The 19,084-nt window shown below is 42.3% G+C and overlaps 1 long non-coding RNA gene across 1 annotated transcript; it reads right to left on the reverse strand.

Annotated features, from left to right (window-relative positions):
• Window positions 1-297: 297 nt before the first annotated feature.
• LOC101147887 (uncharacterized) lies at window positions 298-4,612 on the reverse strand. Its single transcript, XR_008673054.2, has 2 exons — window positions 4,472-4,612; window positions 298-1,565 (listed from the first exon to the last, which is right to left on the reverse strand). It is a non-coding gene; the product is annotated as an uncharacterized lncRNA (long non-coding RNA).
• Window positions 4,613-19,084: the final 14,472 nt, after the last annotated feature.

Below are 19,084 nucleotides of genomic sequence, written 5' to 3' on the forward strand. Positions count from 1 at the left end.
TCTAATTTGTTTAAAATCTATTGTTTCATTGGTCTCATCTCATATTTTATTTCACATAGAAAATGTTTACAACTGAAATAATGGAAAGTTATCCATGAGTGAACGTGGCAAATGTTAATATTACCATTTGGAACAATGAGTCTCAGGAACTGGAGATGGGAGGGGTGCTTGTGCTGACCCACAAGAATCTCAAGGGCAGCGGCTTGGGGCCTGATTTGAAAACAAAGCAGTGCTTTCTTCTTGTGCTTTTGTGTCCCCTGATATTTATTTTGAATTTCAGAAAATGACAGAAGGGCATGAAACGTTTTAAAATTTATTAAAGGGCACAGGTTTTCAAAAGCTTGTAAAATATTATATAAGAAGACATCCGTTTCAGTGTTATACATATCTTAGCCTTGGTACAAGAAAACACTGACTGGTAAAAGCTAGAAGTACAGAGGTCAAAGAAAACATATTTTTCAATACCCATTGTTTAATAATTCAATGCAAACCTTCCTTATTACGCCTCTAAAAAAAATTTCCATTGTTCTGAGAGGAGAACTGGGGAGAGGTTGCAGCCGCCTCTGGGCACTGAAGACACAGCTTGTGAAGTTCTAGGAGCCGAAGACGTTCAAACCTGCTCTCTTGTCCTGACTGCAACCCTGGTGGTGAGAGACAAATACTCTTGCACATCTGCTCGATAGACAGTTGTGGATGGTGGGGGATTCTTTCTGAACAGATTTGTAGCTGCTGTGTAAACAGCTGGGTTTAAGAAATAGCTCCATTTGCACTAGCCTATTGTTTGAATAAAGAATTTGAGTGTGTGGCCTTGCACCTCAGGAAGGCCAAAGGGATTGATTATTGGCTGGGTGAAATGCTGCCTTTAAAAAGCACTGTAATCTCTTTCGGCCTTTTGGCTAAGATCAAATGTAAAGGGCACTGTATGTTCAGGGACTTCAATCTCACCCTCATTCTGCTTGAGTATTTCCGTCCCACTTGTCCTTCAGATTCTTCTTATTTTTATTATTTGTGGCTAGATGGTAAGATTCATAGGCTCCAGGGACCATATCTGTTTTATTTGCCAGTGTACACTCAGCATATAGCATAGTATTTGGCACATGGTAGGTACTCAGTGGATGAGTAAAGCAAATAATCTTGCTGTATCCTGCTCAGGGCTCTGTGCTGGTCATTGTCCAGAGTTTATTCAAGTTCATTGGGTTGAATTCCAAACGAAGCAGGAGAGTCCATTTTTAATGATACATGGACAGGGTGCCACTGCCAGGCCCTTCTTATTACCATTTGGAAAGCAAACCACTGCTACCCCTTTCTGCTGCTGTCAACGGTATCCTCCCCAGCTTGTTAGAAAGAAATTGGCACTTTGATACACAAGGCTCCATCAATCCCTGCACTGGAAATGCAAAATCTGGATTCTCTCTAAGGCTAAGTGTCTGGAGCTTGGACTCCTTGGGGTGGAGCCCTGGACAGTGGCCAGTGTCATCAGTATAGGCTGCAGAGACAGTTCTCCAGAGGGGGTCTTCAGTCCAAGCCAATAGGACGGACACTTGATGGGTCTGAAAGGAAACCAGCTGCAAAATGGAAATTGACACGTTATAAACAGAGAAGGAGGAGACAAGGAAAGCCAAAGCTGAAGAGAGGCTTAAGCAGGAGGGAGGAGAAGGGAGGCTTGGAGAGAGCCAGGAGTCAGCACAAGACAAGGTCATGGAAGGACAAGGAACCCTTCTGGGCAAATCCCATCCATGCCACCATTTTAACACAGAACAGGTGCTCCAGTCATATTTTCTGGGCTATAAAATGTCCAATACTACAAAGAGGGTATTTAAAGGAGAAGAATTAAACAAGAACTGATGCCACTGGGAACAGAGCGAGGGCATAGGACAACGGTTCTCATTAGAACCTTAAAATCACCTGGGAACTTTTGGGAACCCATGGATGCCACAGCCTGCCCCTGGAGATCCCGATTTAATTGGTCTTGAGTGGGGCTCAAACATCAATGGGTTTACAAGCTCCCCAGGCAATTCTAATATGCAGCCAGGGGTGAGAACCACTGGCCTAGGAGATCAAGCAAAGGTGAACATCGAGCGGGGAGAAGATGCTTATCTACTAAGCTCCTTGTCACACAACTGAGGACACTCACCTGCTGGCCTGGCTCACCCCAAGCACTGGGACTAGTCCCAGCCTATTCCTAGTTCAGAGACATTTAACAAAGCTGATTTTAGTGGCTCAGGTGACTGGTCCAATTGGAACAGATGCCTCAATTTTCTCCTTTTGCTAACCAGACTATGTCCTAAATCATTTGGAGCCTAAAAGACTTACATCATAAGCAGGATGACAGAATTGAATACAACACAGTAGTTTAACTTTAGACTAGTTAAACTAGTCTAACCCTAGTTAGACTAGGGTTGTCAGCAGCAAATAAGAATACAGAATGCCCAGTGAAATTTTAATTTCAAATAAACCGTGATAATTTTTAGTATGTCTTATGAAATATTTAGGACATACTTATACTTACAAGTATTCATTTATCTGAAATTCAAATTTAACAGAGCATCTTGTATTTTAACTGGCAATCCGACTTTAGACTCAAATGCTGTGTTTTAATTTAAGAGCATGGCTAGCTTTTTAGAAAAAATGGAAAGGATTGGGTTACCATATATGAGTTGGATGGCTGTAGATATTGATTATCCAGAGACATCCACATTCACACCTGTTTTGCCAACATAACTAATAGTGCCCCCCTTCACTCTCAAAAGTGTCTAGTAGTTTGAATGATAAATTATATGGTCATCCTGTTACAGTAGGTAGCTAGTCAGACACAAACAGGACAGAAGAGGGCCCCCACACCACACCGGGAAAGTCAGGCGACCATCGAGTGATGGTCGGGCCATTGTTAACTGTCTCTCTAAAATAATAATTGGTTGCAGCCAGCTCCAGGGAAAGGCAGTCTCCCTATAGATAGAAGAAACCTGAAACTGGTGATCATCAGCTTCCTGATAAGATCCCAGGAGTTGGGCGTGCGGACTCACACATGAGCACCAAGAGGCAAAATGGCGGAGTTTAACTGGTATTTGATCTTCTGGGGGCATGTCACCAGAAAAGGGAAGAATGTTTCAAGTGAGCATAAGTACAACTCCAGTAAACACACTGCGCATGCTCACCTCCTAATTGCTAGCAGGTCACTACACATATGGACAAACCACCCTCAACGAAAGAATCAGGGGAGAAGACCCCAGAAGTATGCCAACATATAAAACCCTAAGTCAAACCGCACTTGTCCTTCAAGTCGCCCGTTTGGACCTCTTCTAAGTGTCCTTTCCTTCCAATCCTGCTCTAAAGCTTTTTAATAAACTTTCACTCCTGCTCTAAAACTTGCCTGGGTCTCTCCCTCTGCCTTATGCCCCAATTGAGGTTGCTGCCGACCCGTACGGATTCTCCACTGCTAACAATTCCATTCACAGTGACCCAAACTGTGAATACTTGGCTATACTCAGTAAGACAAGATTATACTTGGTTAGTCCTACATAAGAGATCTCTGGTTTTCTTTCTGGAAGCCTGAGGAAACAGAACGTGAACTCCACCCCGGCTGTTACTGTTAAACCCATTATAACTTGCTGACTCACTGTTGTCCTTCTCTGACTAGACCCAGGCCATCCTAGGGCCTGCAGGAGGCTGGGAAGGCAAGTCTCCTCTCTGCCATAAGCATGCCCTGAACCCTGCTGGGAGTAGCTCTAAACCTTTACTCTCTCTTGGAGTGGGAGACTCCTTACTTGCCCACCAGAACTGAAAACGAAGGGAAGTAGCAGTAAAGCTGCTTTCGTGTTTATCTATAGCTGGTGTCTTTAATCTGCCAGTAAAGGACCACTTGGCTAGAGGAAAAAAACATGTTCTCAGTTTTATCTTTGTGACTAGGAAATTAGTCTAACCAGATGAACACACTCAACACTAAACTGATTCTGCTGTTTGTTCTATTCTGTCACTCTGTCTGTGTCACTCTAACTATAGTGGCCTGCTCACATATCATGCCTTAGGCATTTCAGAAAATATCAGCCCTGGGCCATGGCCCTGATTCAGATATTTGTCCAGCCTTCCTCTCTGTGCACACCCCATCCACTACTGAATACCTTGTGTCCCTTGACAGCCTCACTTCATATTCAGCACCTGATGGCAGCCTCAGGTTTGTCTCCTTGCTTTGATCACCAGGCTTTCTTCTCTGGGTTATCAAATTTGCCCCTTTTTCCACCTGTGCCTCTGCTTGACTTAGGGCTTTATAGATCCCTGAGTTACAGCATTCATACAGCTCTAAGAGGCATAAAAGATACACCTGTTATCTTTGCTTTCATGGGACCCCTCAGGACATTATACCTGAGACCCTCGATACCTTAGTTCCCTACCTATCACTTAACTGGGATAAACATTCTGTCTAGGTAACATCATTCACAGTATAGCCATATTATTCAAGTGTCCCAGACCTCACCATTCTGGGAGTACCACATATAGTCACAGTTCTTGTTCAGAACAGCAGTCAGTTCAGTCTTTTCTCTTCTTTCTGTACCTCTCCCCCAAAATGCCTGAGTTACCTCCCTTGTCTGCATATTGGCCTCCATACAGCTGCCGCCTGAAAAGAAAATAGGAGCTCTGATGAGTACTTGCAAGCCAATCTCCATACCTACTGATTTCCAGACTGACCAGAAAGCCTCGCTGCCATAGCCAAAGTTGATGGCTGGTCCTCCTGCTGACACCTGCGCAGTCTAGGAAGGCCAAAAAGGAAAAGCGAACTCTAATTTTTTTTTTTTTTTTTTGAGATGGAGTTTCACTCTTCTCGCCCAGGCTGGAGTGCAGTGGTGCAATCTCAGCTCACTGCAACCTCAGCATCCCTGGTTCAAGCAATTCTCTTGCCTCAGCCTCTCAAGTAGCTGGGATTACAGGTGCTCGCCATCATGTCCGGCTAATTTTTGTATTATTAGTAGAGATGGGATTTCACCACTTTAGCCAGGCTGATCTCAAACTCCTGGCTTCAGGTTATCTGCCAGCCTCTGCCTCCCAAAGTGCTAGGATTACAGGCGTGAGCTGCTGTGCCTGGCCAGAACTCTAATTAAAAAAATAAAATTAAAATTATTATGACCAAATTATTATGACCCACTTGCTGGTCTTCGATTTTCCAGACCAACTTGTTGGGGTTTTATCTTCCCACTGAGCCGTAGGCGCACCTACAGCTTCTCACAGATCAAGATGAACAATGACAGAGAAAGTTCTCCCAGACAAGCCTCAGCCAGGCTGAGTACCCAACCACTCCAGGCAAAGCAACTGCTCTGAGCTGCCAGATAACCCGATGCTGAGAGCTGTCAGCATGTGTAGATCTCCATGGATCTCCTATTCCCCAAATCCCTGCTGTGTGCTCCACCCATCTCCTGCAACACCACCTGTTACCCTGACTGGATTGTTCTGACAGCAAATGCCAGGTCCCTAATGCCCACTGCATCCTCTGTGGTCATGGAGATTCCCTTCCTTGGCCACTTCTTGCCATACCTGCAGCTGGGGCTGCCACTAAGTATCTGGTCACTACTGTGGTTTGGGTTTGGTCTTTCCAAGTACACTTCAGTCAAATGCCTTCTGAGCAACCCTTCCAACAGTATGCTGGGGTAAAAAACAACACAGATGGAAAAGAGGAGCATGCTCAGGCAGGAGCAACTGAGAGGTGCCGGGGAGAGCAGAGCAAATATACCAGATAACCCTGGTTCCTGATAGCCTTTTTGTGCCCTTTTCTATTATCACTAATTCACTAAGCCTGGAACGCAGTGACTCAAGCCCCACCGTAGGACTGAAAATAGAAAGGCCAATTCAGATTTTCCCTACCCTAAGATGACTTACCATATAAAACCTTTAAAAAATGCAAGCATGGCGTTCTTTGGTATTCCTAGAACAAGTTGAATTCAGCAGATATTTAAAACATAATTTAATTTGCCAAAATCTATACACTTCTAAAAGGAGTTTGATTACTATGTAAGTTACTAACTATAGAAGTATTATTTTATAAGCTGTTAGGTTAGTACTAACATAATTTGTTGGAGGGCAAAGTTGCAACAGCTTGTAAACTAAGTAAATACTGCTGAACATTTAGTGGGCTGAATGTTCTCTCTGCTAACTTAGCCAGTAAAGGTGTAGGTTATACAAAGTCATTTCTAATGTATGTGAACTATGTAGATCTATAAAATAAAACCATTTCAGTAATTGCTGGGCCAGAGAAGAGACATATCTTTATTTCTTTGGAACTCTGAGGTACAGCTAAAAATCCAAATGCCAGGTATCTCTAAATGTAACTTCTAGTGTGTCTTCTTTTTTTGAGACACCCTAGGAGGAACAGCTAAACGGTAGGGTAATGCCCTGTGCACTCTAGACTTTGTATGATCCTGGTTCTATGACCTCGCATTCCTGTAGATTCTAACTACCTCCTGGCTGGCACAGTGCCTCCCAGGAACTGCCCTTGCTCTGAAGAGATACACAGTTCTCATATCGAGTGCTTGTGGGCTTCATTTTCTGAACTACTCGATATCACCTACTTTATCTCTGTACCTCACCCTCATTCTCTTGATCCCTTTCACCTCCACCCTGGATGCCCTTACATTCTTATTTTGTTTTGCTCCCTCAGCTCATATCTTGGGGAGACAAAATAGCATTTTGATTCCATTTCTGCCACTTACTAATTCTTGTCAACTTACCCTCTCTAAGCCTCACTTTTTTCCTCTGTAATAATACTAATGTATCTTCTCATATGGTTATTATGAAAGTTAAAGGAGACAAAGCATGGAAGATGCTTAGCAAACTGCCTGGCACATAGTAACCACTCAATCAATGTTAGCTATTATTACTATTATTTTGCTTTCCTGAGGTGGCTATGGTTTCAGTCATTCTTTTTTTTTTTTTTTTTAAACGGAGTCTGGCTCTGTCACCCAGGCTGGAGTGCAGTGTCATGATCTTGGCTCACTGCAACCTCCGCCTCCTGGGTTCAAGTGATTCTCCTGCCTCAGCCTCCTGAGTAGCTGGGATTACAGGCACACACCACCACGCCCAGCTAATTTTTGTATTTTTAGTAGAGACGGGGTTTCACCATGTTGGTCAGGCTGGTCTCGAACTCCTGACCTCGCGATCCGCCCACCTCGGCCTCTCAAAGTGCTGGAATTACAGGCATGAACCACCGTGCCTGGCCGGGTTTTTCTTTTCCACTGCATTGTCAGGCTGCAAATTTTCTGAACTTTTATGCTCTGTTTCCCTTTTAAAATGGAATGCTTTTAACAGCACCCAAGTCACCTCTTGAATGCTTTGCTGCTCAGAAATTTCTTCTACCAGATACCTGAAATTGTCTCTCTTAAGTTCAAAGTTCCACAAATCTCTAGGGCAGGGGCAAAAATGCTGCCAGTCTATTTGCTAAAACATAACAAGTGCTTTGCTCCAGTTCCCAACAAGTTCCTCATCTCCATCTGAGACCACCTCAGCCTGGACCTTATTGTCCATATCACTATCAGCATTTTTATCAGTCATTCACCAAGTCTCTAGGAGGTTCCAAACTTTCCCACATTTTCCCGTCTTCTTCTGAGCCCTCCAAACTGTTCCAACCTTTGCCTGTTACCCAGTTCCAAAGTTGCTTCCACTTTTTGGGGTATCTTTTCAGCAACGCCCCACTCTACTGGTACCAATTTACTGTATTAGTCCGTTTTCATACTGCTGATAAAGACATATCTGAGACTGGGAAGAAAAAGGTTTATTTAATTGGACTTACAGTTCCACGTGGCTGGGGAGGCCTCAGAGTCATGGCAGGGTGTGGGGGTGGTGAAAGGCACTTCTTACATGGCAGTGGCAAGAGAAAATGAGGAAGAAGCAAAAGTGGAAACTCTTGATAAACCCATCAGATCTCGTGGGACTTATTCATTATCATGAGAATAGCACAGGAAAGACCAGCCTCCGTGATTCAATTACCTCCCCCTGGGTCCCTCCCACAACACATGGGAATTCTGGGAGATACAATTCAAGTTGAGATTTAGGTGGGGACACAGTCAAACCACATCAACATGGAAGGAAGCAGTAGAGATAAGTCTTACATGATCACTTCATGATCACAAATGCCAAATTTTATTAAATCAAGAAGCACAGGCTAGGCACAGTAGCTAACACCTGTAATCCCAGAATTTTGGGAGACCAAGGCAGGCGGATTGCTTGAGCTCAGGAGTTCAAGACCAGCCCGAACAATATGACAAAACCCAATCTCTACAAAAAAAAAAATATAAAAAATTAATTGGGTGTGGTGGCACACACCTGTAGTCCCAGCTACCCTGGAAGCTGAGGTAGATCACCTAAGCCCAGGAGTTGAAGCTGCAGTGAGCTGTGATTGCACCACTGCACTCCAGCCTGGGCGACATAGTGAAACCCTGTCTCAAAAACAAAAACAAAAAAGTACATTTTGAGGGTTTTTATCATAAATGTCAAACTCGGGATGATCTAATGTTGATCTTATCAAGAATAGCACCTATGAAATTCTCCAAATGGGTACACTGAAATACTTATTTATTTATTTATTTATTTATTTATTTATTTATTTATTTATTTTTGAGATGGAGTCTCATTCTGTCACCCAGGCTGGAGTGCAGTGGCGCGATCTCGGCTGACTGCAACCTCCGCTTCCTGGGTTCAAGCGATTCACCTGCCTCACCTTCCTGAGTAGCTGGGATTACAGCTGCCTGTCAACATGTTGGCTACTTTTTTGTATTTTTAGTAGAGGCAGGGTTTCACCGTGTTGGCCAGGCTGGTCTCGAACTCCTGACCTCAAGTGATGTGCCCATCTCAGCCTCTCAAAGTGCTGGGATTACAGGCGTGAACCACCGTACCTGGCCTGAAATACTTTTACAGTCAGTAATGCTTTCAGCTGATTGTTGACTCCATTTATGAAATTTAAATCTAAATAGTAACCCATGAAACTGCAGAGAAGTATGCTTTCTATAATCCTACAAATTCATCTAATATTAGTCTAAGTTAAAGTGGTAGTTGGGGGAGACTTTACTATGACTTGGGTTTGAGCCGCCACAAATTTTTCTGTTTGAAGAATAGCATACTTTCATTCATGGCCCATTTGTTCACTTTGAGATAGAATGGAAGCCTCTTTGTATGTCATTTCCAGAAAAATATTGACATTTGGCCACCAAGCATCTATGTTAAGCATGGTGTTTATGTGATCATTTTAAACTCTTTGATATTCTACCTGTTGAGAGGTTGGATCTATGTCCCTTTTACTTGAATCTGGGCATGTATAGACAATAGGGTTTGGTGAAAATTTTTTTGCAAGATTAGGAATAGGGTGAATCAAGGGAGGTGCCTAGGGTGCAAAACTGATAGGCACTCACTATTAGGACCATGAAAGTGCAGGTATTAATGTGTGATAAAAAATCCTTACGCATGTGCCCGTGTCTACATCCAGCCACATGCCCTCACCCCAGACCTCCTTGTCTTCAGTCATTTTGTCTTTTTTCTTCTTCTAAGCCCCTGATCAGATCCACTCTCTGGGAACCTGTATGTATTCTTACCTTGAATGCCTTCTTCCACATACACTGGATGCCAGGTATACTGCTCTCTGGACCTCCCATTGGGAAGATTTTCCCTTTTCAGCTGTCTTTCAAGGCCACCCCTTAAAACACCCACAAATAAAACTCACCAGTTTATAAGCTAAACTTAGGCAGGTCTTTCAGCTGGTCCAGTGGGATCTCCTATATGATCACAACTACAACTCAGTGCAACTATAGTGGGTGACATGGGGCTCTAGGCTACCTGGTCATGCAGCTGTCTCATACCCTCAGGTCCTGCCTGGGCTCAATCCTGAATGTACCACTGTTAACTTATGCTGCTTTGCTGGGACTATCTGACTTTATGACTTGGTGTATGTGACAAACCCAGCTCATAGTTAACAGTTCCAGAATCATAGTCACTTGGTGTTTCATGATCAAGTGCTCTATCCCTGCTAGTAACACACCAAGAGCTGTTTTTCAAAGGGCACATCGTTTCTGATGTAGATGGCGTGAACTTACTCCAGAATCTCAGAGGTCTGCACTGGGGTCATTCTTTCTGGAGCTTGCCATAAACTTCTTACTGCATGTTTCCTTACCTATGATACTTCCAATAACATAAGATCTGATAGATTATGTGGCCCAGGTGGCATGGTTGATTGCAGCAAAGCCTGGACTTGCTGCAGAGTCTTTCTGCTCTGGGCTCTACTCAAAAACTAGAAACCTTTGGTGTCATCTTGAATATTGGCTGGAGCGACATTTCTAGGTGTGAAGTGGGTTGCCTCCAAAACCCAAAGTGGGCAGACCAGGAGCTGTGTTTTCTTCCTTTTGGTAGAGAATGCAAAGTGCAGCAATTTCTTTTACTTTGATTTCATTGATCTTCCCTATTCTTCTTTTGCCTCTCCTATAATGGATAAGGTTGAATGTAATAAACTCATTACCAGGTGGCTGCTGGGTACCCCCAGGAACTCCGCGTTGGTCCCTGCTGTTGGCAAATGAGACACTTAACAATGGCAGTAGCCATATCGACCTTGGTGAGAAGTTGGTGTAGTTGAGCCCACAACTACTTAGGGCATGGACCCATCGAGTAAGGACTGGAGTGTCTGAGAGCCACAGAATACTTCCACCTATCACTTTGATTTTTTGATGGCCTTCTCTGCAGTGAGCATACACAAGGGAAACAAATATCCTCATACCCCATGCCCACTTCAAGATGTCTATCCTTATGCCATTTTCCTGTTCTCCAGTCACCAATCTTCCAATCCTGTTCTTTCCAATTCTCTGACCACCCATCCACTGTCTATGAATGACTGCCTATTTGCAGTCCTGACAGGGTGGGTAACCAAATGTACTTCTCTCAATTTTGCCTATTGGAAGAATTTCTCTTTACTACTCTCTTACATGCACCTGATTTGGGCTGTAATGCTGCAGCAGTCTACTTCTGGAACCATTTGTAAACTAAATATGAGTTTTTCTCCCTCAGTCAGCTGATTAAAAGAAACTCCCCATGACACCATAAGGTTTGTACTGAGAAACAGGAGGCAATGCCACAGGACTAGGTGCTACATGAGTCTAAGGCACTGCTCATGTAACTTACTTGTGTTTTTAGGATCTTCTTGAGTCCTATCTCATTATTATTTTCATGTAGTGATAGATTAATGCTGAGTATACTCCCAACTTAGAACCTGCTGGACCAGATACCACCAAGTTCGTGATAAGCATCTTGGTTTACATTGTCACTTGTTGCCTCTAGCAAAGTGCAATAGCAAGTGAGGAATTGTTTCATGGGATGAGAATTGTCATCTTAAGAAGAGAACACAGCTTTGCCCACAAATCCTAGGAGTCTGCACTGTGACTCTCTTGTTGGGAATTGCCAAAAGTGTCCCTATTTGCCACAGATACTTTGAGTACCACTGGATCTGCCAGGTCATATGACCACAGATTGCTGTAGAACCTTCTCTTCTTTTGAGCCCCATTCAAAACTGGCAGCCTTTGGGTTATTCAGTAAACAGCTTGTAGTAACCCACCAAAATTAGGTGCATAAAAAGATCCATAAAATCTTTTTAAAAAATCCATAAAATCTAAGATCCATAAAAAGATGCATTTTCATGAGGTTTATATCATGCTACTCTATAGCATGCATGTATTTAGCTAATGTCTTTGGTGCTTGCTATCTCCTGCTGCTCAGGCCTAATTAGCAAATTATCAATTAATGGAGCATCATAATGTTACATGGAGTGGTAAGATGACTAAGGTATCTTCAGCCTAGATGATTGCAGAAAGCAAAAGTGTTGATATAACCTTGAGGCAAATCCTTGCCAATTGGAAACAAACTTTGCTGGTGGGTCTTTTAAATTGATTTGGAGAAAAAAGCACCCACCAGATCAATAGCTGTATGTTGGGAGCCAAGGTCTGAGACGATTTGCCCCAATATATATACCAAATTGGGAAAAACAGCTACAAAACAAAAAGCCAATTAATTTATACTAATCTATAGTCGTTCTCTAAAATGTATCTACCTCTTGCACAATCCAAACAGGTGAGTTAAATGGGGATGTGATAGTGATCACTGCCTTGGGATCTTTCCGGTTTTGGATGGTATCACTAAAATTGACAGTTGCCCCGGGGTGCAGTATTGGTTTTCATTTACTATTCTGATTAGGAGAGAATGCTCCAAGATGCTCTACTTGCTGTTCCTACTATGATAGCCACAACTCCATGGGTCAGGAAGCCAATGTGGATATTCTGTCAGTTGCCTAGCATGTCTATTCCGATTATACATTTAGGAACTTGGAAAATAACCACACATGGGTCCATGGATCTACGGGGCTCACTGTGGGATGGACTTATGCCAACATGTCATTTGTTTACCTGACCTCCATATTCCCCCTGGTGGGCTTCTGGGTCCTCAGAGATCAGCATCAAGTTAGAACCTGTATTAATTTCCTAGGGCTGCAATAACAAATTACCACAAATTTGGTGGTTTTAAACAACAGAAATATATTCTCTCATAGTTCTGGAGGCCAGAAGTCTAAAATTAAGGTGTTGGCCGGGCTACTCTCTCTCCAAATGCTGTAGGGGAGGATCCTTCCAGCTTCTGTTGGCTCCTGGTAGCTCTTGGCAGCTCCTAGAAGTCCTTGGCTTATGGCTGTATAACTCCAAACTTTGCCTCCATCTACACATGGCCTTCTTCCCTTACTCTCTATCTCATAAAAGAGTATTTTCATAGATTTGAGTCCTCCTCTAATCCAGTATGACCTCATTTTGACCGTTACTTTATAATAACATCTGTAAAGACTCTATTTCCATATAGATCACATTCTGAGGCTCCAAGTGGAAATGAATTTGGGGGGACATTGTTCAACCTACTACAGAGCCAGTGTCCCATAATTTCATAAAATTATGGGTTTTTTCCCTTTTTCATACGTACAAACAGTCTAGTAAGAGAATGTAGATCCTTTGTAAAAGGGTTATAGGAAGATTTATGCTATCTTTTTGTTGCAGCATTGTAGTATTCTTCTTCAAAATGGCCCAATCTCCTTTTCAGCCAAGGGGCTGTGGATCGCTGAATTGGCTTAGATATGGCAACTGACTGAGGGGACACATGAAATTAATTCTGGGGGCAACAAACACTAAATTACTGCAGCATACACCTAAAAGAACTTCAAAAGACATTTTTTAAAATAGCTAACTTTAGGTTGCAGAATTTTTCAGTATACTGAACAGTTGGCAAGGAACTGGCTGCTTTGGTTCATGAAGGGTATAGTTGCGGCCGGGCACAGTGTCTTATGCCTGTAATCCCAACACTTTGGGAGGCCGAGGCGGGTGGATCACCTGAGGTCAGAAGTTCAAGAACAGCTGGCCAACATGGTGAAATTCCGTCTCTGCTAAAAATAAAATAACTAGCCAAGTATGGCGGTGGGTGCCTGTAATCCCAGCTACTGGGGAGGCCGAGGCAGGTGAATAGCTTGAACCCGGGAGGCAGAGGTTGCAGTGAGCCGAGATCTCACCACTGCACTCTAGCCTGGGTGACAGAGTGAGACTCTGTCTCAAAAACTAAATAAATAAATAAATAAATAAATAAATAGTATAGTTGCAAAACAAGTAGAGCATAACAGTTAAAATAACAAAAAGAAAAAATGAACAGAAACAAAAAACAAGGCAATAGCCCATAGCCCACGAGGCTTTATCATACTTTCTTACCCTGAGCTCCTAATTATGTTTTCCTTTGTCTTGATCAAACTTTGGATTAAGGAGTGTACCAGCTGTGCAGATGCCCAGGGCACCTATTAATAAGTAGGCAAGAAAACATCAATAGAGTACATTGGCTATATGGTGGCAGTTAATGCAGGTCTCCACAAGAGAATTTTTATATAGTTGTCTAAAATAAAATTCAGTCGTACTCTCATCAAACCAGATAGTAATCTCAAGTGGAAATTTTAAAATATTTCTCTCCCACAAAATAAATATTGAATGAACATCTAAAGAGCATTGGTTTGAAGAGGGACTAAATTATTAGCCTTCCGGACCTGTCTTGGTCTAGTCTTGCCTACCTGCCCTTGTCCACACTATGACTCTCAACTGGTTTTCTTTATGTCCTAGCTATTATCAAAATTCCTCTTGAGTTAATCTCTTTTCCATTTGGTGTCCTGGTAAATACTTGCGGGGTATTTAAAGTAACAGGCCTTAAAATGTGGAATTTGCTGAACTGAGTTTGCTAGCACCTCCCTCTTTCTCTAGAGGGAAGATGGCAACCCTTTCAGAAGGTAGCAAAGCAACTGGTTGAATTGTTCCCTATTGTTTCATGGGGTTCAGACAATGTGCCTCCTAAGGCTGGAAATTTAGAGCACTTTGTAAAAAGGTATCAGGTAGGATTTTGGATATGTTGGCTGCTTCTGAAAGCTTTCAATTATGTCTTTAAAAAAAAACTTCTATTTTAACTGGTCCATCTGAGAACAGAAAGAAAAAATAGGCAGTTTTATTAAAGAGAAGCCCTTTCTGCATGGCCAGAAAAGTCATGCACCTTACAGAATTGTCAAAGCTGAATTTTCTTGTCCAACCTAAAGTTAGTGTGAACAAAGTCAGGCATGCTGACTCATCATAAGGAATCATAAGACAAAGCCCTGGGTAGAGCCAGAGTAATGGGAAGGACATGGTCCCCAAGTCACTATGGGTCACCATATAACATAGTGCCCAGGCTGTGTTAAAATGTATGGAGCATTGACACACCAAGGGCAAGGGTGGTTGGAGCAGTTCACCCCAGATGCAGACAATAAAATGATGCATTGTCTGTAGAGAACATGGAAGTGTAAATGCCTATACTACTGAGGAATCATTAAAGCTCTCTTCTGCTGCAGTGCATGTCTTTAACCCTGTGGAACACATGTTCGTGTCTTTAAAAAGTAGATTTGAAATTAACTAGAAAAGTATAGCAATTGTAAAAGTTAAAAAAAAAAAAAGAACTTGAGATACTTCAATTCTGTCATTCTATGTGACATTTTGGAATGTTTATTTCTGCTTAAAATTGAAAAACACTGAAACAGAATGAACTGCAAGGTGTAATTTTATTGTTGATAAGTATAAACTGTAGTTCATACCTGAAACATTTTACTGATTTTGAATATCTTTAAAATAGAAATGTATTTTCCTTTCTTGATTATTAATTATTGTAAAAACTGAAGAATGGATCAAGAAAATAAAATATGACATTTTGGCTAGGCACGATGGCTCATGCCTATAATCACAGCAGTTTGGGAGGCCGAGGCAGGCAGATCGCTTGAGCTCAGGAGTTTGAGAGCAGCCTGGGCAACATGGCGAAACCCTATCTCTACTAAAAATACAAAAATTAGCCAGGCATGATGGTGTACCTGTAGTGCCAGCTACTCGGGAGGCTGAGGCACGAGGATCACTTAAGCCAGGGAAGCAGATGTTATAGTGAGCTGAGATTGCACCACTGCACTCCAGCCTCGGTGACAGAGAAAGACCTTGATTAAAAAAAAAAAAAAAAAATATATATATATATATATATATATATGCCTTATGATTTCAGTTTTATTAATATTTACTGATTAGCTAGTGGACACTTATGTGCATAATGTACTATTATATCAGACTGTAACCAAACGGTCAAAGTTTAAACTGCTAGGGAAATATAAACATTATTGAATAAATATTGTGCCTCTTTTTTTTTAGTATTATAATTTTTTTTTACTGACATGATTACATCTATAAAGTTCAATAAAAGAAAATTTTCACCTTCTGCATTTCTATTCTGATCATTACTATTGTTTGTTTCATTTCATAAGGATTACCAAAAATAACTTCATCTTATAGAGGAGGGGAGTGTTTAAAATGACTGTTCTGGGCATCAAATGTAGTTGGGCATCAATTGAGTTGATAATATGGAAGCTCTGTGATAGGTTCATGGAGGTTTATTATACTACCTTCTCTACTTCGACATATTTTTTCATAATAAAAAGTTTTTAAAAATTATGGAGACCAAATGCAAGCTATAGAGTGCTTATATCTGGAGGCATCACAAGGTTGGGATTATAAATGTAGCCAGCAGTGGGATGAAACAGTAAATAGAGACTGGACCTGAGTGAATTCCTGGACAGACATTATTTAATGTGCCTGCTTGAGTATAGTGAATGCAAAGGTAGCTACATTCAAAAAAGAATGGAACAGATTGAGAGAAATTCATGATTGTTAATATGAGGTTGGAAATTACAAAAGTAGTTCCAAGATTATTACTATTGTGCATACCCTTGGGATTCTAGAGACCCCAGGATGAAAGAATCTAGAATAGCTATATAAATTGTTATTTTCCTTTGTGGACTATATCCAAGAAGTTAATTAGGGTAAAGGGAATAGCAATAATTGAGGCCCACCAATAACAGCGGGAACTGAAGAGTTCCAGTGGTAATCTTCCTCTGGAGCCTGCTTTAATTAATTAGATCCTTTATAGTCATAGGAGTTATCATATCCCAGTAAAGTAAAATTCCTGAAAGCCTAAAATAAAGAACAAAGAACCAGGGCTGTAGAGTCCAGAGTAAAGGCCAGTCGAGACAACAGTGATGATGTCTGCTTCATTGCTTCCTCTCAGTACAGCCATGCCATGTGTAGTAATTTCCAAGAATCTGCATTTGTAGGACTGTTTGCTAAACGCAGGGTCTCCTGTTGAGATGTATCGAATTGCAGTTTTTTTTTTTATGTTCTGAGAAAACAAGCTATTTGTAAATAGATTTCAATGTAATAGGTTCCTGGGTTGTTTCCTTAGAACCAATTTTTTTTTTTTTTTTTTTTTTTGAGACAGAGTCTCGCTCTGTCGCCAGCCTGGAGTGCAGTGGCATGATCTTGGCTCACTGAAATCTCCGCCTCCCAGGTTCAAGCGATTCCCTTGCCTCAGCCTCCAGAGTAGCAGGGACTACAGGAGCGCACCAACACGCCCAGTTAAATTTTTTTTTTTTTTTTTTTTTTGTATTTTAGTAGAGACAGGGTTTCACCATATTGGCCAGGATGGTCTCCATCTCCTGACCTTGTGATCCACCCACGTCGGCCTCCCAAAGTGCTGGGATTAAAGGGGTGAGCCACCACGCCCGGCCAGAACCAATTTTTTACTGTTATCTTTGTTTACTTCACGGTAAGCTTTCCTCCATATTAGCCCCAAGGGAAGGCTGGTTGGGTAGCCCTTTGACTAAAAGTTTTGGATGATGATGGGCAAAGAGTAAAATCACACCATAGCCCAACAAACTCCTTAGAATCCACTAGCACATATTTCTGTTCTAAACAGTAAGTGGTTGGCCAGCCCTTTGAGCATATTGCGCTAGCCCTGGCTTCCACCTTACTGGGCTTTGTAGCTCTTAATCTCTTCCCTCTCTTTCCTATTTTCCCTGCCAGTTAGCACTCTTATATTGAATCACAGAATTTTAGAGGCTATAGGTGCTTTAGAATTAATTTAATCCAAACCTCTCATTTAATAGATGAGGACACGGAAGTCCTGAGAGGTGGGGCAATTTGCCTGAGACATCTCAGCAAGGCTATGACAGAGCTGGACCTAAAAATGAGGTTTTGCTTCCTAATCTAGGACTCCTGCACAAAGCTGTGCTGTTGCCATGGTTCTGAAACTAGCAAGTCAGACAGATTTGAGGTGCTTATGGATGGATGAATGCACAGCATCAAACAATAGCTCTGTCGATGAAAAGAAAACCTGGCTGATAATTGAAGCCGCTGAACCACAAGCGGGTGAAAGAAGTAAAAGGCTCTGTGGGCTGCTGCCCCACTTGGGAGATGGGGGGAGGGGGGCAGGAGGAGTTGAAAGTGGATGGACAGAGACTTGGGTGAGGCCCTGGCTCCACTGTGTCCCAGATGGATCATGTGGGAAGCCCTTTGGTTGCGTGACACTGTTGTAGGCACCCTGTGGATTTTACATCACCCAAAGCTATAAATGGTTTGCACGAGGGGAAAAAAAAAAAAAAAGAATTACAGGTCTCCCACAGCCCACAAAAATATGCTCCACCTAAAAAGAAGCCCATAATTTGGCTGCATCCAGCCGGGTTAGACAAAATTGGAGCCAAGGTTGCCCTGGATTGTCCTGAGAGGTGGCCTAGCATTAGCAGGAATGAAAGAAATGTGAAATTGCTCACAATGGACTAGATTTTCTTCATAGGGAAAGCTCTAATAGTTACACAGCAAGACCCTTGGCATCAGCCAGGTTAGGTCTACTAGCTACATTAAAATCACTCCAAGCTATTATTTATAATTTCATACCATCTCACATTTGCAAATTGCCTAGTGACTAATTGAGGCAGTTTCTTACAACAATTCTGAGCGTGAGGTTCAGATTTTAACCCTTCTTTTACTAAGACACAAATAAATTGAGACAAATAATATACATCAACCATAAAAATACCTGGACAGTCTATTCATTTTGGCTATGGCCTGAGTTCTGTGACTTGGCCTGCTCTCGGGTGACCAAATGTTCCAGTTTGCCTGGGACCAAGGTGTTTCCTGGGATGTGGGACTTACAGTGCTAAAACCCAGACAGTACTGGGAAAACTGAGGCAATTGGTCACCTTAAACCCTGTGCATGGCACTAATACTTGGCAATTTCTATCTGCATATCTTAAATGAATATGGGTCTATATTTTTTTATCCTAATCTGTCTTATATGGCTGTGTTTAAGAAGGCAGAGCCTGAAACTGGGTTTTTTGCTGCCTTAAAATCCCTTAGGCCGGGCGCAGTGGTTCATGCCTGTAATCCCAGCACTTTGGGAGGCTGAGGTGGGTGGATCACCTGAGGTCAGGAGTTCGATACCAGCCTGGCCAACATGGTGAAACCCCTTTTCTACTAAAAATACAAAAATTCCCCAGGCATGGTGGCACGCGTCTGTAATCCCAGCTACTCGGGAGGCTGAGGCAGGAGAATCGCTTGAACCCGGGAGGCGGAGGTCGCAGTGAGCCGAGATCACACAACCGCACTCCAGGCTGGGTGACAGAGCAAGACTCCACCTCAAAAAAAAAATCCCTTAAAAATAGTATTTA

Source organism: Gorilla gorilla, chromosome 1 (genome assembly GCF_029281585.2).
Source record: "Gorilla gorilla gorilla isolate KB3781 chromosome 1, NHGRI_mGorGor1-v2.1_pri, whole genome shotgun sequence".
NCBI lineage: Eukaryota > Metazoa > Chordata > Mammalia > Primates > Hominidae > Gorilla > Gorilla gorilla.